At 44.0% G+C, this 22,834-nt stretch overlaps 1 pseudogene; it reads right to left on the bottom strand.

Annotated features, from left to right (window-relative positions):
- LOC142312399 (uncharacterized) overlaps nt 1–22,186 on the bottom strand; it is a 32,555-nt pseudogene extending 10,369 nt beyond the window's left edge.
- Nucleotides 22,187–22,834: the final 648 nt, after the last annotated feature.

Consider the following 22,834-nt stretch of genomic DNA (forward strand, 5'->3'; position numbering starts at 1 on the left):
ACGGAGTGAAGCTGTGTGTGCACTCATTACCTGTATTAATTGCACCTGTCTGAATTTAGTACCTGTATAAAATACACCTGTCCACACACTCAATAAATCAGACTCCTACCTCTCCACCGTGGCCAAGACCAAAGAGTTGTCTAAGGACACCAAGAACAAAATTGTAGACCTGCAGAAGGCTGGGTTGGGCTACAGGACAATAGGCAAGCAGCTTGGTGAGAAGGCAACAACTGTTGGCGCAATTATTAGAAAATGGAAGAAACACAATGACTGTCAATCTTAAGGGGGCTTTACACGCTACGATATTGCTAGCAATTGCTAGCGATATCGAGCGCGAAAGCACCCGCCCCCGTCGTGCATGCAATATCGTATGGTCGCTGCCGCAGCAAACGTTATCGCTACGGCAGCGTCACACGCGCTTAGCTGGTCAGTGGCGATGCTGTGACTGCCGAACAATCCCTCCCTCAAGGGGGAGGTGCGTTTGGCGTCACAGCGACGTCACCGCTACGTCACTAAGCGGTCGGCCAATAGAAGCGGAGGGGCGGAGATGAGCGGGACGTAAACATCCCGCCCACCTCCTTCCTTCCGCATTGCCGGTGGAGGCAGGTAAGCTAATGTTCCTCGCTCCTGCGGCGTCACACACAGCGATGTGTGCTCCCGCAGGAACGACGAACAACATCGATAATCAACCATTAACGATTTTTGGTTTTAGGATGACCTCTCCATGGTGAACGATTTTCACCACTTTTGAGGTCGGTTAAGGTCGCTGGTAAGTGTTACACGCTGTGATATCGTTAATGACGCCGGATGTGCGTCACAAACAACGTGACCCCGACGATAATTCATTAACGATATCGTAGCATGTAAAGCCCCCTTTACTCTGTTTGTGGGCTTCATGCAAGATCTCTCCTCGTGGGGTAAGGATGATTCTGAGATAGGTCAGGAATCTGTTTAGAACTACATGGGAGGACCTGGTCAATGACCTGAAGAGAGCTGGGACCACAGTCTCAACAATTACAGTTAGTAACACACTGCGCCGTTATGGATTACAATCCTGCAAAATAAGCAAGGTCCCCTGCTAACTCCAGAACATGTCTAGGCCTGTTTGGAGGAAGAAGGATTAGTAAAACCCTAAGAACACCGTCCCAACCGTGAAGTATGGGGGTAGAAACATCATACTTTGGGAGTGATTTTCTGCAAAGGGGACAGGATGACTGCACTATATTTAAGGGAGAATGTATGGCGTCATATATTGTGAGATTTTGGCCAACAACCTCCTTCTCTCAGTAAGAGCATTGAAGAGGAGTCATGGCTGGGTCTTACAGCATGATAATGACCCAAAACACACAGCCAAGTAAGTAGAGGCTGTCACACGGAGTTTTGCACAAACATCGCCAACTGTCATGGCATCGTTGGGCTCTGTTCACACTGCAGATTCTGACACTTCACCCAATGGTTTCTCAGGTCTCTGGATTCAACACAGGTAGACTAGGGCGCTGACCTGCTGTGTGCCGAGTCATAAGCAGGCTAGCAAGAGTTAATTTCTGCTGATCTGCTTGCTTCTTTGATCAAATATTGTGGGTAGGCCTATCACATTTGCTCGTATCCTATTTATATTGGTTGAAGGTTTCCACCCATGCCAGCTAGACTTTGTCTTTGTTAGTCTGTGAAGTGTGGTATCCCAGACTTTCTGGAGATAGTTGTGTTTATTGCTTGGTGCGATTGTGGAGTTTACCCCTGTTGTGTAGTAGCTTTCCTCCTTCTCTTGGGTTTCCGCCTGAATCTTTTATTGTCTTAACCTTTGTGTGTGCATGCGGTGTGACAAAGTTTTCTTTTTCTCTTGTCTGTCTTTATCTGTAGATTTCATCACACTCTGTCCCATCCCTCCTTGTGGGGAGGAAGAGGGGAATCAGATTAGGACTGGTCAGGGGCAGAGCCAGGAAGGAGACTCAGGCATCTCCACCTTTAGGAGTATCCCTGAATATCCCTGAGATTAGGGATAGCATGGCCCCCTGGCTTGAGGGACAGCTTAGGAGCCCCGGTTCACCGCTATCCCAGTGTTATCATGACATTATAGCTTGCCATACACATTAGGCGATACGCATCTCCAGTGGTTGATGGTTTTCTCTTTGTTAAAATGAAGAATGGTGGACTACGGCCGTGCCTGGACTTTCGTGAGCTCAAGCAGATAACTGTTTGTGTTCCATATCCCCTGCCTCGCATTTCTGACCTATTTTATCAGATTGCCAGTGCTAAATGATTCTCTAAACTTGAACTTAGAGGGGCCATAATCTGATCCGGGTGAGACAGGGGGAAGAGTGGAAAATGGTGTTTAATACGCCAGAGGGGCACTTATGAAGCTGTAGTGGATGGTAAGATATGTAGCCTGAAAGTCAAAAGTTTAAAATATTGTTACCCTTTTGCTCATCAATATGATTGTGGAATTTCTTATTCTAACATTTATTAATTAAAATGTACTTTGTTTATGGGACAACCCTTTAAGGTTTTGGTGCACCCAAATCTCTGAAAGCCTTTACCTTTTTTTTTTGTTTTGCAAGTACTATAATAAATGTATTAAAATTCTTTTCCCTTAGGTAAGTCAGTAAGTAGTTTTACAATCTAAGAAGGGGGTGGATGTGACTACTTGGAAACTTAAGGCAGTCCATGACTTCCCTGAATTCAAGGGCCATTTTTTTATCAGACCCTGAATTGGACCGACCTGATCTAGGATTTATTTTTGTAGTCAGGGTACATGCCTAAATTCTTGAAATCGAAGCAGTATGTCATGCGATGTTTGGTTCTGCACACACCTGCTGGCACGGTGTCGTCAGTCACACCACAGAGTCTGACAAGCAACCTGAGGCTTCTGGATTGTTCAGCCAGAGCCAGGCATTGGCTGGTTCAGGTTCACTGGTCTTCAGCTCTGCAGTAGTTAATTTCTGCAGACTTGTGAGTAGGTCCTAGACCTCAGGTTGCTTATTGCCTTAAGTAGCTGTCTTTTCCCTATTTAAAGCCCAGCTTTCTTACAGTTTACGCCGATGATAGCTTCAGCAAAAGCTCCGGTGATCCCGGTCTTGGTAGTTATCCTGTTTATCGTGATCCGTGCTGCGCTTTTGAGTGGTGTGAGCATTCCCCTGTTGTTCATTACTTCCTTTCCTTTACTTCCCTGTACACAAATTGTCTCTCCTATTTGAGTGCAGTGTGTACAAGTTCCGTTCTCCCTTGTCCCTGTCGTTTGTATTGTGTTTTGCGGCCCACCCCAAGGCTGTGGGAGAGAGGGAATAAGATCAGGGCTCGGACTGGAATTGGAGTCATGCTGGGGGCTCGGAGCTGGCATCATCAAGCTTATCGCCGAAATAAGGCACAGTGCTGGGTCTTAAGTCTGAGGGCGCTGCTGGAGATACGACACACATCCAGGAGAGGTATAATGCAAGGTGGTTTAATTCAATGTGTTTCGAAGTGTAACCCCACTTCTTCATCAGGAAATCCACCGGTATGACAGACAACAACAGTAGTGCAGTCTATAAAGCATAAAGAAAGACTAAAAAAATAAAAAAAAGGAGAAGATAACAAAAGAAAGAAAAAAAGGGAAACTAAAAAATTATTTGTCTGTACACACCAAGGAGGACTCGAACCCACCAATAGTCAGTGAGGCATCATCTGAGATGGCTGAACCTTACAGCTTGTGCTATGAAGGAAACATGAAAAACTGTGCTCAGAAAAGGCTGATTGGCACTATTAGGGACAAGCTGTAAGGTTTAGACATCTCAGATGATGCCTCACTGACCATCGGTGGGTTCGAGTCCTCCTTCGTGTTTCCATACAAATAATTTTTTAGTTTCCCATTTTTTTTCTTTTGTTATCTTCTCCTTTTTATAGTTTTTTCATGCTTTCTTGTGCTTTGTTTATTAAATTATATTGAAAAATGTTTTTTTTTATTGGTATCAGACAATGTACATCCCAAGTGCCTCTTTAACCCTTTGAACTCTGACTCACTGTCATGTGTTTCCTTTGGCGCTCTTTTTGAATTACCAGCAGCTATTTATAGACTGCGCTACTGTTGTTGTCTGTCATACTGGTGGATTTCCTAATGAAGAAGTGGAGTACACTTCGAAACATGTTGAACTAAACCACTTTGCATTATACCTCTCCTGGATGTGCATCGTATCTCCAGCAGTGCAGCAACGGTTCCACATTTACAGTGTTCCTGAGTGAACTTTGGCTTCTTCAGCACGTGCAGCAGCTAGTTACAGGCTTTACTTCTGGTTGTGTGATACGCAACCCCATAAGGTGAGCACATTCCCTTATTACTTTTATTCCTTGTTACTGGTTAAGTCCCTATTTCGCTCTTTTCCCTCCATCTTTATTGTCAGAAAATATGGCAGACTCCATTTACAAGAGGCTCAAGAAGCTGAGAGCCCTTTGCTCGGGGAGAGAGCTGGCATGCTTGCCAGAGGACAACCGGGCGACCCTAATACAACGCTTGGCCGATTGGGACAGAGAACACAAAGGAGGAGGTCAGTTCAGATATGAAGGAGCGCAGCTCCATGGAAGGAACACAGCCCAGGGCGGTCATCCAGAAGACAGAGAATCAACCAACTGAATTGAGGCGGATGTTGGCCATGCTAGGAGAGCGGGCCATGGAGATCGAGCGTGCGGCAGTGGTAGGCAAATATCTGGGTATGCCTGCAGCAGTACCCCACCTGCCCCGGTGCAGACGACAGTGAAGAAGCAGAGAGAAGAACCCAGCGCTTGCCCTGTTAAAAAAGTGGTGGAGGAGTGTGAGGAGCTGGCCATGAACTAAAGACTATTGGACTTTTTCCAGCACGGAAATTGTTGTTTTTTACTAGAGACTTGCTTGTCAGTTTAGGGTCACTTGTCCGTTCACAATTGGAAGGGTTTGTAACAGTGTGTCATATTAGTTGGCCTCCTTGGACTCTAATGTAATCAGGCCTGCAGAAGGATTCATTGTCCTGTATCTGGTGACGGGTTGTGTATCTATTTTTCTCCTCTGCAGGAGGCTTCTCTGATACCCAATCCTACAGATTAGTGGGAGACTACCCTCCTTCATACTTGGAGTTACATGAAACATGTTTAAGGGGGTGGAATGAAATCACCTTTACTCATCCAGGGGGCGGATTCCAAAAGTGGTAGAAAAGCAAGGAGACAAAATTGGTCAGTGAGTTGGAGCTGGATACACGCCCTACTGTCATAATATTCATCATATGGAGGAGCATAAGGACTACTGTTGCCAGCTGGAGCTGCATACACGCGTTTCGGTCGTGATATCTGTGGAGCATAAAGACCACTGTTGCCGGCTGGAGCTGGATATACATGCTACGGTCGTGGTATCTGTCATCTGGAGGAGCATACGTACTATGGTTGCTGTAAGACTGTGTACAGAAGAAATAAAAATTGTTACACCTGCCTAGGTGATTAATAGAACCCACAACCTCAGATTTAACATGCCTTATTAATAATGGCAATAATTCCCTTCCAAAAGCGGCATTAAATATGCTTTTTCCATATAACGACTAAGTCAGTGTAGTGCCAGTGTCCCTGCACCACTCTCCCTCCTCCCTGCAGGGACGCTCACTAACTGCCATGACCGGCCTACACCATGGCTTCCCCGCAGTCTTCCACATGAGCGTTTCCTGCTTCTCTCCCCCGAGACCTGTGCACACCACACAGGCCCTCCGGGAGTGCTTTAAAAGGTGCGCGCGCACCTTAAAGAGCCAGCCTGTCATTCCCTGGAAGTGCCTCTCAGCCTATTGTTGAGAGTCACTGAGTACTTAAGGCACTCTCCCACTAGGGGAGGTGTCTGATCAACGTGATTAGTTACTGTTTTTTTCCTTTGCCAGCTAGTTGTCAGGTCCCTTTGTCCGCTGTGCTTCCGTTACAATGTACTTACCAGTCTTCCAGTCACCGTTGGTACCCTGGTGTTCATCCAGCCGGGCCGTGCCACCTGCCTCAGCTACTCGATGGTCCCAGTTTTATTGGTGACTGTGCCCGTACACCCTGGCCAGGCCACCTGCCTCAGCTACTCTGGCAGTCTCGATAACAGAGAACAATTGTAGAAGAAAGGGTTTTCTATACCGCGCCAATGATCACAACAGGGGAGATCGGATTGATGTGGCTTTATTGTAGCACAGGTCTACGCGTTTCAGGAGCTCTGCTCCCTTCCTCAGGACCATAGAAACAACATCAAAAATCTCAAAAACCCTTTCTTCTACAATTGTTCTCTGTTATCAAGTCGTCTTGGGTTGCCGCTGCCTGGATCTATTGTATATGCGATTATAGTAGTTGTGACTGTCACAACTACAGTTGGTGAGTATAATTGCTCCCCTTGCTTATTGCCCTGTGCCTATAAGGGTAAGACCCTATTGCGCTTTATTTCCTCCACAGCTCCTCCTCCTACTCTGGCAGTCTCAGCTTTATTAGTGAGAAGTTTACAAGGCACTCCCAATTGGGAGTGCCTTGTATACTTCTCACTGTTTGGCTTTGGAACCTAAAGTGCACCCCAATATCTCCTAGACGTACATATAGGAAGTGCCATTCTCTTCTTGCTCAGCTTTATTAGTGACTGTGCCTGTCCACCCCAGCCGTGCTACCTGTCTCAGCTACTCCAGTGGACCCAGCTTTAGTAGTGACTGTGCCTGTCCACCCTGGCCGAGCCACCTGCCTCAGCTACTCCGGTGGTCCCAGCCTTACTAGTGACTGTGCACAGTCATGACACCTACCTCTGACTTCTTGATGGTCCTTGCTGCACTAGACACTCTGCCCGTTTGTCCTCATGTCCGTCCTTGCCCTGGGGGGTCAGCTGCCACAGTCCCGGTCACTTCCCTAGGAGTGACATCTGACGTCTTCCTAACTGCAGATGCTTAGTCAAGCCCCTCCCACTAAAGGGTAAGTTCAGGGTCCCCCTGTGGTGCAATGGGTTCACTCCTGCTCATCGCTTTACCATCTGCAGCGGTGAGCGTTACAGTCAGTTAGCATCGGAACAAATCCCTATCTTACAAAGAAAGCTGGTCATCTTTATATCCTTGCGAAAAGGAATTGTAGTGATATTCTTAGAATTTTGGTGTTAATTCTAAAATCATACTCCAATGACCATCCATAATAGGGCCTACATTCTGCTTCTATTCATTTTTCGATTGTATTGAAAACTGTTTATTTTTGTATTTGAGGACTTCTCTAGTGCACTAATTCCAATAAACAAAAAAAACAATTCGGACAACTTTAGTATATTCAAATTGATCTTAACTTTAAGAATAAAAGTGAAAAACAGTACATAAAAATGGGAGAACAACATAAAGGAAAGTTGCATAGGATAAATATTGCATGTACAGAAGATTAAATCACCCTGCAAATTAATCCTGACCCCTAGGTAATATATTATGCACATACATCAGCTCCAGGGTAGGAGACTATGAAAACTATTGGGTAACACTTATAAACATAAATAACCGTTAGAACACCCTCTTATGAAATACTAATAAGTATACACAAATGATGATAGTCCGAGGGTTATGGTAGCAAAACAATCAGGAATACAACATAGTAGAGAAAATATCCATTCAGACTCTGTGGTGGCGGATACACCCCAACACACATTTCGCCTTGCTTCTTCACGGGGGAATGTATTATTTAAAAGTAAAATAAGTGTTAAAAAAATTAGTTCAAGATGATATGGTTTATGCGTAAAACATTTCACAGATTATGGACATGAAAATCTTTTTCCCTTGTGACATTTTTGGTGGCTATTTAAAGTTGGCTTTTAGCTAAAACACTTTACACTTAAAGTTCACGAAAGAGGCTTCTGCTCGGCATGAATTTTTTGATGGCTGATAAGAATGGATTTTTTGGTAAAACTTTTTTCACAATCTGGGCATGGAAATGGCTTCTCCCCTGTGTGAGTTTTTCGATGTCTAACAAGGTCTGAATTCTGGATAAAACATTTTCCACATTCTGGACATGAAAACGGCTTCACTCCTGTGTGAATTTTTTTATGCGTAACAAGAGATGAATTTTTGGTAAAAAGTGCCCCACATTCTAAACATGAAAACTGCTTCACCCCTGTGTGAACCCACTGATGTCGAATAAGGTTTGATTTATCATTATACTCTTTCCCACATTCTGAACATGAATACGGCTTTGCTCCAGTGTGACTTCTCTGATGTTTTACGAGACCCCACTTCTGTTTAAAGCATTTTCCACATTCTGAACATGAAAACAGCTTTGCCCCTGTGTGAGTTCTTTGATGTCTAAAAAGATCCGATTTCTCGCTGAAACGCTTCCCACATTCTTCACAAGAAAATGGTTTCTCCCCTGTGTGACTTCTCATATGTTTAATAAGGTGAGATTGCCAGCTAAAACATTTTCCACAATCTGAACATATAAATGACTTCGCCTCTGTGTTATCATTCTGATTTATGACACCTCTTTTGTCACAATTTTTTGTCTCAACATTCTGTGATGAATCAGAATACAGGACCTCTTCAAAAGAACCAGATGATGGATCTTTGATTTTAACGATTATATGTGGAATTATGTCATCCTCTTCATATGCATCTTGTGAGATATCTTGATCATCTGTTTTATAATCTAAAGATAACCATTGTGCCTCCGAGCTCATGGGAATGTCATCTGCCAAAAATAAAAACAAATGTTTTTGAATAACATTGTAAATTTATACTGATATAATATCTTAAATTTTCAGACAAATTGTAAGGCGTGCAGCAAAATTTGTGTTTAAAAACTGAACACGATCCAACAGTAGACCTCAAAACAACCTCCAGAAGATGATGCTAGGCCATCTACTGCAAATAATCTCCGGTTAGGAACTAAATATGTTCCGTAGCTTTGTTTATGAACCGCATTAGTATGCAAGTTGGAATGGGATCAGAAAAAAAAAAAAAGTAGGCGCCATTGACGATGGCAACCACTCCACAGCTTGCTACCTTCCATATGGTCCTCTCTGTCATCAGGCGTGCCACATTTCCTGGCCTTTTCACTATAGGTCAAGACTTATGGCTGCGTCCAGACCTCAAGGTTACTGCGCGTCATAAGGTTGCGACGTCAATGTCACTACCTTATGACATGCAGAGACGTTTGGGGCCTAGATGCAAACGGAAGTCTTAGAGATGTGTCACGTCACGGTGTGGGGCAAAAAAAGGAGAGCCATATGGTAAGCACAGGAACCTCCAGAAGGTTGAGTATCAGTTATTTATCTTTAACCAAATATTCACATCTCTGGCTGCTCACCATTCGGTCCTCTTCTTTCCATTGTCAGGCACACAGCATCTTTGTCCTCTTCACTAAAGGTCAGACATTATGGCCGCTTCCATGAATAGAAGGTTACTGCATTCATTGGCAATCTTATCAGTGTGACTTTATAACACACAGTGATCGCTGAAGTTTGGATGCAGCTGCAAAGTTCTCGAAAAGCAGCACGGCAGATAAAAAAGGGCTGGAGAGATGAGTATTTGGTTTTCCTTTTTACCCAAACTAAACTTTTAATTTTGTCTTCTTTTTATCATCGGGCACGCTGCATCTCCAGCCTCTTCATTATACAGCCAGGACTTGCTGCGTGTTATAAGTTTGCAATGATGATATAACTTATGATGTGCAGTGAGCTTCGTCCTGGTCGCGGCTGGGAGCCTGAGTGTAATGAAGATGCCAGAGATGTGGTGAAAGATGGAAAGAAGATGACCAGACAGCGCCTGGAAACTCCAATGCTGAGATGTGTATGTTAGGAGTATTTTCACAGCTGACGTTCTAAACTAGAGGTCGTACATAAGTTGACTCTTTGTTAGTCAGCAATCTCTTTATCGTCATAAGTTTCTGTATGCCTTTCATCAGTCTTTTCTAGTTAAATGCTCAGTGGAGAGCCATGAAAGTAACATAAGCAAAATGTAGAGTGAATGCGAGAAAAAGAACAAGACTCAAATGAAGATGAATTCTGATTGGCATCCGAGCAAGGAGAAATGATTTTGATAAAAACGGAAGTAGTCCAGTGGTACTGTCCTCTTCAAGTACAGTCATGACCAAAAGTTTTTAGACTGACTGAAATTTTGGTTTTTGAACCCTTAGTTTTCCAGACTTCTGCACTTCTTCCCGGCAACTGGATATCAGCTTCTGATCGAAATCTTGAGCGATGTCCCATTCTTTTCTAATCAGTGCATCAAAATGTCTGTGTTTGTTTATGTCCACCTGCTTTTTCAGAATTGACCACAAGTTCCCAATAGGATTGAAATCTGGGGACAATTTCAAGATTTTGTTCAGTGAGCCAATAAGTTATCACTTTTGCCTTGTGAGATCGTTTCTTTCATACTGGACAAAGAATTGTTCATCACTAAAATGCTCCTGGATCATTTGAAGTAGTTAGTCTTGGAGGAGGTTTATCCTCATCGTAGAGAAAAGTGTGAGCAAGTCCATTCCCTTGAATAAATATCAACCCTAACCCCACACATGAAAGATCTCAGGATTCTGTAATATTAACAAGACCCATTACTCATGGTAGGGCTCACCTTTTCGCCCATAATTTTTCTAAATGTTCAAAACAGTTTGAAGGGGGGCTTCATCAGAGAAAATAACCTGTTAAACTGTCCTTGATGTTTTTCTCTAATATTAAATGCTTCCTTTGCTGCTCTTATTGACACCAGGACAATTTCTAAAAGCCTTTGCCTCACTATGTGTGCAAAAGCACTGACATCTGCTTGCTGAACTGATCCCATAGCTGAATCCTCTTTAGGAGTTGGTCCTGGCACTTGTTAGATTTTCTTGGGCACCCTGAAGCCTTCTTCACACCTATTGAAACTCTCTCTTTTATGTCATTGATGATCAGGTTAAATTTGATTTAGGGGCAATCTTAAAAGCAGCAATGTCCTTGCATGTAAAGCCCTATTGATGCAAAGCAATGATGACTTTTCGAGTTTCCTTGGCGGTAACCATAGTTCTCACATAAAGACAATAATTTCGATCACTAGCCACTTTCTAAAGCAACTTCTTTGCACTTATAAGTCAATCAGCATGGCAGTGTGATATTAGTTGCCTTGTCCCCTTTACCATTTTCCCCTATGCTAAGAAAATCATTGAATTTATTTTAGCAAGTCATCTTGTGTCAAGGCTAAAAAATTAATGGAAATTAGGTTTTTGTGATTAAGTTAATTTTCTTGGCAAGGTAACACTTTGCAATGTTTTACAATTCATCTAAGCGCTGTGCATTAACTCTAGATTGTAATGAAAATTGCCACCATAAACACTGACTTGTGCTTTTGATTGTGCTTTTTAGAGACATCTCACATGGCGTTTATTTAATGGTTAAGAATTAGTGATAACATGGCATATATATTCCCATGGGATGAATCTTTGACTTCCGTGCAGTTAGTGGTCACTACTCACCTGGATAGTCATATGTGGGAATCTCCTCTTTACACTGCTCATCACCCCTCACATATGTCTCTGTAGTATTAATATGGATCAGATCTTCACCCTGAAACAAATATTGTAAAAGTCACAGACAGATGGAGAAGTCCCATCTATGATCAGCTCTAATCCTGCCATCTCCACCGCTCTCATTACACCACTATAAACCATATAATACTGGAGGATAAAACAAGAACTCTGCATCTACCTCATGATCCTGAGGAACCTCGGGATCTTCTTGTTCACAGTCCTGTGGGAGAAGAGGACAGGGAAATCTCTCTGGTGTTGTCCTCTTACTGGATAGAACTGGAGGAAACACATACAGGGACTGAATTCATTCCTTACATACAGATAATTATAGGCCGTGTGTATTTAGTCCTGTCTATTACCTGGTGATGTGAGGGGCTGGGAAACGTCCATCATGATGTCCTTGTACAGATCTTTTTGTCCTTTTACATACTCCCACTCCTCCATGGAGAAATAGACGGTGACGTCCTGACACCTTATAGGAATCTGACAAATACAATGATACCGTCATCCCCCGATCCCTTCATAGCGTTACTGTATAATGTCCCAGCATTCCCAGCAGTGTCACCTCTCCAGTCAGCAGCTCAATCATCTTGTAGGTGAGTTCTAGGATCTTCTGGTCATTGATGTCCTCATGTATCGGGGGGTGAGGTGGAGGCCCCGTGATTGGGCTCAGGGGTCTTCCCCATTCCTCAGACACAGGGGCCTGACAGCGCTCACTAGAGGTCTTCTTCACTACTGTGTAATCCTGGTTATGGAGAGACACAGTAAGAAATCTCACTCCAGACATTTCCAGAGTCCTCACCTCTCCAGTTCTGTCCATCTGTTATTCCCATAGATAAGAATGATGTAATGTGACGTCATCAGAATCTCTCACCTCTCCAGTAAGCCGGTAGATGATCTCTAGGGTGATGTGTAATATCCTCTCCGTCATCTTGTCCCTGTCCCTATCCATCCTTAATGAGTCAAGAAAGAAAATTCTCTTATATAAAGGATCTGATTTTGTAGGGACCTGAATGGGGAAAAAGATAAGCCGATGTAAAGTCATACAAATTAGCAATAAAGCAATAATGTGGTTGATCGCTTCATACATCTAGAGATCAGACAGAGAATAACAACAAAATTCTGGGATGTATCAAGACAAGCATTGAATCTAGATCAAGAGAGGTCATTATTCCCCTATACTCTGCCCTGGTCAGACCACACCTGGTTCTGAGTTCTGAGCGCCCCAATTCAAGAAAGACATCAATATATTGGTGCAAGTCCAGAGAAGAGCAACCAAGATGGTAGAAAATCTGCAAACCATGTCCTATGAAGACCAGCTATAAAAACTAGGAATGTTTAGTTTGCAAAAGAGAAGGCTGAGAGGAGACTACTAATATGTGAAAGGTAATCACAGAGCAGAGAGAACTACCCTATTCTCATTAGGACAAGGAAGTACAAGAAGCAATGGGATGATACTAAACGGAAGGAGATTCAGTTTAGACATTAGGAAAATCTTTTTGACAGTGAGGGCGTCAAAGAGTGGAACAGGCAGCAATGGGAGTTAACGAGCTCTCCATCAAAGAAACCTTCAAGCAGAAGCTGGATAAACATATAGCTGGGATTATTTAAGAAAACCTGCACTCGCAGGGGGGTTGAACCCGATGGCCCTTGAGGTCCCTTTACCATTCTATGATACCTGTCACAGGGTATGTAATGACAGGCTAGGGGCCCCTAGGCTGATCCTCAGACTTGGTACCTTGCACTGTCCCTTATCACGACGGTAAGCTTGATGGTAGCCAAGGTCGAGCCTCCAACATGGCCCTGTCTCCTACCAAGCACTGATACCCAGAAACCAACCCCTACAAAACGACATGGACGAGGAAGAACGGAAACTCGTACACACTGCACTCAAAACACACTGGAGACACAATAAATGTAGAGGGAAGCAAATAAAAAGGGAATGTAGTAACGCACAACAGGAGATCGTTCACACCACTCAATATCACAACAAAGATCACCATGAACAGGTATCACTTGGAGCAAAAGCTAGCAGCTATAATTCGCACTGAGTAGTGAGATCCAGGATCTTATATAGGAAGTAGATGACCTTGATTGGCAACCTGTATTCCTAGCAGAGTTCCCCATGCATTAACTCCTGTCGGCCTGAAAAACAGTGCCCATTAAACAGCCGACGCCCAGTTCTGGCTGAACAACTAGGAGACATCAGGTTGCTTGTCAAACACTGCAGTGTGAACAGAGCCCAATGCTACCATGACACCTAATGCGTCAAGACCTGGACATCACATGACAGTGCCCCTCCTTCTACGAGGGGCCTCAGTCCAATCAAGCCTCACACACCTAGGTCTCTTTGGATGTCTGCAATGGAAGCCCCTGACCAGGCGATCCGAATGGATGTCTGATGCTGGCACCCAAGTTCTCTCCTCAAGACTATAACCCCACCAGTGCACCAGATACTGGAGGGAACGGCGCGCAACTTGAGAATCAATAATTTTAGCTACCTCAAACTCCAGTGCATCGTCAACCAAAACAGGGGGAGTAGACTTGTGGAATACATTGTGGATCTTGTATACCACTGGTAATGCCAACCGATACACCAGCGGATTGATGACAGCCGAGATTTTCAAAGAAACAATAAAACGAGGACCCAACTTAAGAGAAGGTACCTTCAGTTTAATGTGTTTTGTGGACAACCACACCCAATTACTCACACACAGATCTGGACCAGGCACATGGCCACAGTCAGCCACCGGCTTATATCTAGTGCTCATGCTACTTAACTGCTGTTGAACCTTACACCATGTAGATGATAAAATGGAACCTGCCTGGTCCTCCTCCAGGATGCATAACCCTCACACAAATGTACAAAACGGAGCATGTTGACCATAGACACAAAAGAAGGACGATACCCCAGAGGACTCATGATGGTGGTTGTTAATAGCAAATTCCACCAGGGGAAGGAACGCTGACCACTCCTCCCAATTATCAGATACAAAGCAGCATAAATAGTGTTCCGTCAATCCCTACAATCCATCTGACAATTGGATTGTAGATGGAAAGCTGAGTAGTGTGATAATTTTATCCCCAACCGGGAGCAGAATGCTTTCCAAAATCTTGCAATGAACTGGGTACCCCGATCAGTTACATGTCAGATGGAACGCTATGGAGTCTGACTCTCTCACGAATGATAACCTGGGCTAGCATTTTAGCATTAGGCAGAGATGGCAGGGCAAGAAAGTGGGTCATTTTAGAGAACCTGTCAACCACCACTAAAATAACAATGTTGCCAGCAGAGGGGGGGGGCAGATCCATAGTGAACACCATGGATATATCTGTTCAGGGTTTGCTAGGCACCCCTAAAGGTAGCAAACACCCAGACAGATGGGAGTGCGAAGGTTTGGACCGTGCACAGACAGTTACACATGGATACATAGGAGGCCACATCCCTGTAGATCCTGGGCCACCAGTAGGAGGTCTAATGTGCTTTTCACCCCAGGATGACCAGCTAGAACAGAATCGTGGTGCTCACCCAAAACCTTAAGCCGAAGGTTCAGGGAAACAAATTACTTGTTTGCTGGAACACCAGCTGGTGCCTTATCCTGGGCATCAGCAATCTCAGACTCCACCTCAGTACTGAGTGCTGATACAACTACCCCTTTCTTCAGGATGGGCACCGGTTCCTACTGAGGTTTCCCCCCCAGGAAAGCACCTGGACAAGGCACCTGACAGTGCCTTAAGTGACAAAGAAATTGAACCTGGTAAAAATGAAGAACCACCGAGCTTGCCTCGGGGAAAGGTGCTTAGCGGTCTAAAGATACAGGAGAGTCTTGTGATCACAGTAATAGGATGCGTGGCCCTCTCCAGAAAGTGCCACCATTCCTCAAATGCCAACTTGATGGCAAGTAATTCCCTGTTATCTATGTCATAATTTCGTTAGGCAAGTGACAACTTCCTGGAAAAGAAGGCACAAGGGCGAAGTTTACTCAATGACAGACCTTGCAATAACACAGCCCCTACCCCTACCTCAGATGCGTCCACCTCTACAGTAAATGGACAAGACACATCGGGCTGCACAAGTATTGGTACTGACGTAAAACACTATTTAAGACACTCAAAGGCGCGTAATGCACTCTGAGACCAGTCAGAGACGTCCGTCCCTTTCTTAGTCATGTCGGTCAGAGGTCTGGCAATGGCAGAGAAATTTTTAATAGTAATAGTTAGCAAATCCTAAGAACCGCTGTAGTGCCTTAGGATTCTCTGGACTGTCCCAATTCAAAACAGCCTGCCCCTTCAAGGGATCCAATTTGAACACAGATGCAGAAATTATATACCCCAAAAAAGGTAATTCCTGCACCGTAAAGACACATTTTTCAAGTTTAGCCTAAAGCTTGTTTGCCCTAAGTACTTGTAACACTTGTTTGACATGTTCATTGAAAGACTCAAGATTTTGTGAGTAAATATGGATGTCATCCAGTTAAATAACAACAAATCTATCCAATAGTTGAGCAAACACATCATTAATAAAATGGTGGAATACAGCAGGCGCATTGGTTAGTCCAAGTGGCATTACCAGATTTTCATAGTGACCATCCGGTGTATTAAACTTAGTTTTCCACTCAATCCCCCTGACGGACCCTGATGAGATTATAGGCCTCCTGAGATCGAGCTTAGAGAACCACTTAGCACCAGAAATCAGGTTCAGAATAAGAGGCATGGGAAATGGATCACAAACTGTAATATGATTTAGCTCCCGGAAATCAATGTAACTTTTCTGTTCCAGGAACTGTGGTTAAGTTATACCTATGTGACTAGAAGGGGCAGGAACTCAACCAATAGGAAAATGTTGCTTCCTGATATCAGCTTTGTTGGCTGAGGCCCCGCCCCTTCTGGTCACATGGGTATGACCTCAGCACAGGTCCTGGAAGTGAAATGTTACATCAATTGTATAATACTTATGCTAACGCTAACAGGGGGAGGGGATAAGTATGAATACCTCCCCCAGATATTATCTGATCCTCAGCTGCTGTCACTCAAGAAGCTGCTGATTTTATAAACTTTACTTTCTTGGATTTGAAAACCTAAACATCCGAGCTGACCACTAAAGGTATGTAGAGAATCAGCCTGATAGTGCCAGTATAGCACTGGCTTTAGCTTATATATGAAAATCCTGGTGATTGGTTCCCTTTAATAGATGAAGGATTTGCAATGGAAGTCTTTGATGAAACAAATAAAAAATCTATTATACCTGAAAATCCCATAATGTCCATATTCCATGAACTCCCAAAAACACACAAATTAGTTTTTCCACCTCCTTTGCGGCCCATTTATTCCAGCATTAATTCCTTGAATGAAAATCTTAGCAAATGGGTTGATTTCCATCTACAGTTGTTATTACCTAGGACACCAGGATATCTTAAAGAGACATCGACAGTCATACAGTGCATGAAAAATATAGAATGGCTGGATCATTATCGGTTTATATCCTGCGATATAGAAAATCTTTATTCATGTATCCCTCACCCTTTGGCTTGAGAAAGTGTTAATTATCACATTAACACTTATAGTGCATATAGTAATGAAACTAAAGAAATGATTATTAGAGCTATTGATTTTCTTTTGAAATTCAAAAGTTAAAGGCTGTCCTATGGGCTCTTACTTCCCTCCATCTCTCGCCATACTGTATGTCTCCTGATGGGAGGAATGGGATATTTTTTTGAGATATCCCTTCAGGAGACATATAGTGTGGTACGGTAGATATGTGGACGACGTCCTCCTTATTTGGTTGGGGACATCACCACAGCCTCAGAACTTATCGAGTACACTGATTGTAACAATCTTGCTTTGAAAGTTACATATTGTGATTGAACCCCACACCACTATCAATTTTTTGGATTTGCAATTGTCGGGAGAGGCGGAAACTAAAAAAAAAAAATACATTATCTAACTTACAGCAAACCAGTAAGTGGGAATACAATTTTGCATGCTAAAAGTAATCATCCAATACATACAATAAAATATATACCTTATGGTGAGTTCTTCAGAATTCGCCGCAATAGCTCTACCAAGGCATCGTTTCAGATAAAGGTGAATCTCACCACTGAAAGGCTGCATCAGAGAGGTTACAATAAAATAGGCAGTAAGCATTAACAAAAGTACAAAAAACCCCACGAAAATGAGTAATAACAATAGACAAAAATTTGAAGATAAAATTGGTGTGACCATTATACTGTCTACTGTAGGAAGTGCTAATGATATAAAAAAATTGTACAAAGATACATCCTTATATTGTATCAGGGTCCTATTCTTAATGAAATTGGGTCATTCCATGTCAAGGGGACCAGCTTTAAAAATCGTCCCCACTCAACCTTCTCCGATTTTGTTGAAAATTTATAAGGATGTACATGTATGTTTGAAAAGAGGTTCTGTACATTTTTAGGGCCAGATCTCAAATACATTGGGCACTGTTGACCTTTCACTGGAGGCCCCCCCCCCCCCCAAGGCTGCGGCTTCAGCTAAGAGGATTTTGCAAACTTTGGCACATAGCCATTAGAGTTCTATACTGGCTATGATGCTGAAATTTGGCATACTAGCTCAACTTTTGCTGCTAAACACGATAAAATTATTACCGGCTATGACAAAACTATATTTCGGCTGCAATTTTGTGTCAAAGTAGCTTGTAAAACGCCTCACATAAAATTTATGCCTAACTTTGCCCATATATAACTCAAGACCAAAAACCAATAGTAACTGGTGCTTTGCCCTGTACACCAAACATCTACATGACTTTGCATTGCTGCAATATCACGGTCAAAGCATATGTATTTGTGGAAATATTCACACCCACATATGATGAAAAACTTAAAAAAACCCAAAATTTACCTATTTTTAGGTCAAATTTCCCAAAAAGGGTACCCCTAAAATATATTAATTCTGATATCATTAGAAAGAGCACATTTTTCTCTACAAGGATCATTGGGTTTTTTTTGGAGTCTCTCAGTTTAAGAAAAGAAAAATGCCACTGAACATGGTGTTATTTATGCGCGTAATGCATTGATTTTGTGTTTGATTTGCAGATTCTTATCACATGTTACAGAGTTGTATTATTGCTAGCAATGTCTATTATAATCAAAAACCTATAAACGGTTTTTGATTATAATTATTTTGCTATCAATGTTTGATATGTTTGCGACAAGAAAGAAATTGTTAGTAAGACACTGGCAGTAAAAGATAGTAAAGCTCATCACATCAGCCAGTTTCTCCAGGCCTTAGGGGAAAAAGTTCTGCAAGATTAGGAACTCAAAAAAGAACAGGTTCTTGCAATTATAACGAACAATACTTCAAACAGAAGTACAATTAAACTGATGATTGAGAGTAATGAACAACAGCTAGAAGAAAATTTAGGATTCAGTATGTTTGAGATGGAGCCACAGTGCTGCTCATGTAACTGAGGAACAAACAGATATTGCAACAGAAGAACAGCAAAATGATACTTTTGGATTAGATGATCTTGTTGAAGCTGCTTCAAAACACTTTCATATTCATCACATGCGCTGTGTTGTGCACACGCTGCAGCTGGCAATAAGAGATAGTCTGCAAGAGGGACCCCGGTTTCACACATCCATCTTTCCGCCGATTTGGCGGATACGGCACACTCCAGTACAGTGTATACAGTACAGTGGCAGCGCGACAAACGCCGGTCACATGCTTTCATGTGCCCGGAGCATGTGACCCGGAAGTTGTGGCGCTGCCACTGTACTGTATCGTACTGTACTGGCGTGCGCCACATCCGCCAAACCGGCGAAAAGCCGGATGTGTGAACTGGGCGGACATGCTGGAAATCTGATTGGAAAAGTGAGGAAGTTGGTTATTGCCGCCAGAACCCCTAAAATTGATTCCATCTTGAAGAGACGTGCTGGGAAAGGGGCAATTGTTGATCAAGCCACTCGGTGAGGCAGCACTTTTTTAATGACTGAGGGATTGCTTGAACTAAAATCGTTTCTTATAGATATGGTGAACCCTCAAGTAACCTTAAATGAAGGTCAATGGACACAGGTGGCTGAATTGAAGGAATTGCTTAATCACCCATTTACCATGACTAAAAAATTACAAGCTGAGGATTTAACTCCTGGCATTTTTATAAGGGAGTGGAAGAACTTGCTATTTTGCCTGTCCCAAAGAGGATGTTTAATCGCAGATGGCATTTCTGCTTCAATGAAACGGAGAGAGACACAGCTATTGGAAACTAAAATTCTTCTGGCAGCCGTTTATGTGGACCCAAGTCATCGTATACTGTTTGATGATCAACAGCTTACTAAAGGAAAAGAAGCTTTGAGTGAGATAGCAGTTAGGATGAGCAGCTACAGGACTGCCAGGCGCAAGAGGACTTGGGGCCTGACAGTGCTACTGCTGCCATATCTTCATCCTCATCAGATGAGGAATTTAACTTTGACAAGTATTTGGATGACATGGAGCAGCAAAGTGTTGCCGCAAGGAAAAAGTTTCCTGCCAGCGTTGAGAAACATGTGATGGTGTCTCCGCAGCATTCTTGTTTTGCAAAGAGACAGACAAAGACAGACAGACAGGGAAAGAGACAGAAAAAGAGATAGAGACAAAAAAGAGATAGACACAGAGATACAGACACAGACAGAGAGGGAGACAGACAGAGACTGGGAGAGAAACAGAGAGACAGTTACTATTCCGGGCAATGCTGGGTGCTACAGCTAGTTGATCAATAAAGGTATGATTTTATAGAGACTTGACTATATACAAATTCTTCCATAGAACATAGTTTACCCATCTGACTCTTGACAAAGCAAAGAAGTGAAATCAATTACGCTTTGACTTGAAGTTCATCTTCACTATGATTATGGTATTCCATCAAGCAAGTTACAATCCCCAAGTTCTGTGCATTTTGTATGCCTCTTCTAAAGATGATGCATAATAAAAACCTGCAAACAGCTTTCTGAAGACAAGCAGACTAAGGACATGGACTACTGGAACCGTCCTGTGGTCTGATGAGATCGAGATAAACTTATTTGGTTCTAATGGTGTCAAACGTGTGGTGGCAACTAAGTGAGAACAAAGACAATGTCATTGCCTTGTGAAATTTTGGGTTTTAAATGTACAGTATTTGCTTTGTTTAGGTGCAGAAAGGGTTGAGGACCCTTTCTTTACTGGTAGTTCCTTGTTAGTTCTATCTCAGGTGCAGCCGGTTTGTGACCACTTCCCTTCCCTTTAAATAGTCACATGTTCCATCACCTGATGCTGGTTATAGATTTCATTCTGAACTGACCAATGGGGAAAGAGGAAGCCTTTGGAGTTGCTGAGATCGTGCCACTTGCAGCTCTGGTGCTTGGCTGCAGCATTGGAATTGGTGTTTCATTTTTGCCTATGTTCCCCTGTCTGTCTTCCTTCTCCTCTGTCTTATTACCACAGTGGTGAAGTCTAGTGCACTTACCAGCCTTTTCACTAGCCAGAGTGAGTGGAGGGACAGCTAGAGAGTAGGCATGTAACGGCAGCAGGGGAAGGACCCGCATTGGGATATTAAAGAGCTCAGGGAGCAGACACAGATTAGTATCAGGAAGCGACCAGTCTCTCCTTTCCCTAACGTGATTGTCTTCTTAGCCCCTTTCCATCCCTCTTCTAACCTCTGTGTGGGCCATGCGCTGGGCATCCCCTTGTCCGCGCTTGACAACAAGAGAGTGAAGGCAGTGCTCAAAATAATGGTGACCAAACAAAATCTTGATGCTTTAGGCACAATTTGGCCATTTTCACTTAGGTGTGTACTCACTTTTGTTGCCAGCAGTACTGACATTAACCCCTTCCCAACCTTGCACATACTGGTATGTCCTAGGTTGTATCCCTTGCTTTCCTGCAGCCTCACAAACCGACCCCGTATCTTTTCCTGCACGTTGGATGATCTGATCAGCCGACATATGCCTCTAAAAGCTGGGGGTGGATCGTAGATCTGCCCATGGCTGTTAACCAGATTAATCTCACTGTCACTCTGGTGGACCTATTTGGACGGAGAAGACCCTGGCGGACCCATCTGGGCGGAGAAGACCCTGGCGGACCCATCTGGGCGAGGAAGACCCTGGCAGACCCATCTGGGCGGAGAAGACCCTGGCGGACCCATCTGGGCGGAGAAGACCCTGGCGGACCCATCTGGGCGGAGAAGTCCCTGGCGGACCCATCTGCACGGAGAAGACCCTTGCGGACCCATCTCGGCGGAGAATACCCTGGCAGACCCTTCTGGGCGGAGAAGACCCTGGCAGACCCATCTGGGCTGGAGAAGACCTTGACGAGCCCATCCGGGTGGAGAAGACCCTGGTGGACCCTATCTAGGCAAAGTAGACCCTGGGAGACCAATCTATGTGGATTAGACCCTGGCGGACCTATCTAGGCTGCACAAGTTCAATCTTCCTACAGAACGTTCATGCATCAAGTCACCATCACATCAGATTGAGCTGAAGGCTGATACATAATAATAACTCTATTAGAAAACTCAATAACAACCCAAAAATGATCAAAACAGCCATGAAATCAGAGTGTGAGTGTGCTCCTGTATCTACATACAAGAAAAAGGGCTGTACACAATCAGAAGCCTGTACAGCACTGCAGAGTATGGTGGCGCTATAGAGGGAAGCAAAAATAATCCTAATAGAGAATAATTCCCACCTACCTCCACCTGCAGAGCCGCACACTAGATATATGGCTGCTCTGTGCTTCCAGGACCTGTGATGATGTCACATGGAGGGGAGGAGTCAGGGGTCACATGATCAGCGCCTCAGTGTATGCAGGACTCTGCTGTGCTGGATGTCATGGTGCTGGATGAGGGGAAGGTTATGTGTGGGGTCAGGAGGGGTTTACAGTGTGGATGTAGCAGAGCCGAGTGTGTACGAGGTGTACGGAGCGGAGCAGTGTGTGTACAAGGTGTATGAAGCAGAGCCAGGTGTGTACGAGGTGTACGGAGCGGAGCCGTGTGTGTACAAGGTGTATGAAGCAGAGCCAGGTGTGTACGAGGTGTACGGAGCGGAGCCGTGTGTGTTCGAGGTGTACGGAGCGGAGCCGTGTGTGTACGAGGTGTACGGAGCAGAGCCGTGTGTGTACGAGGAGTACGTAGCGAAGCCGTGTGTGTACGAGGTGTACGGAGCGGAGCCGTGTGTGTACGAGGAGTACGTAGCGAAGCCGTGTGTGTACGAGGTGTACGGAGAGGAGCCGTGTGTGTACGAGGTGTACGGAGCGGAGCCGTGTGTGTACGAGGTGTACGGAGCGGAGCCGTGTGTGTACGAGGTGTACGGAGCGGAGCCGTGTGTGTACGAGGTGTACGGAGCGGAGCCGTGTGTGTACGAGGTGTACGGAGCGGAGCCGTGTGTGT

The sequence above is a fragment of the Anomaloglossus baeobatrachus genome, chromosome 5, assembly GCF_048569485.1.
Source record: "Anomaloglossus baeobatrachus isolate aAnoBae1 chromosome 5, aAnoBae1.hap1, whole genome shotgun sequence".
Lineage (NCBI taxonomy): Eukaryota > Metazoa > Chordata > Amphibia > Anura > Aromobatidae > Anomaloglossus > Anomaloglossus baeobatrachus.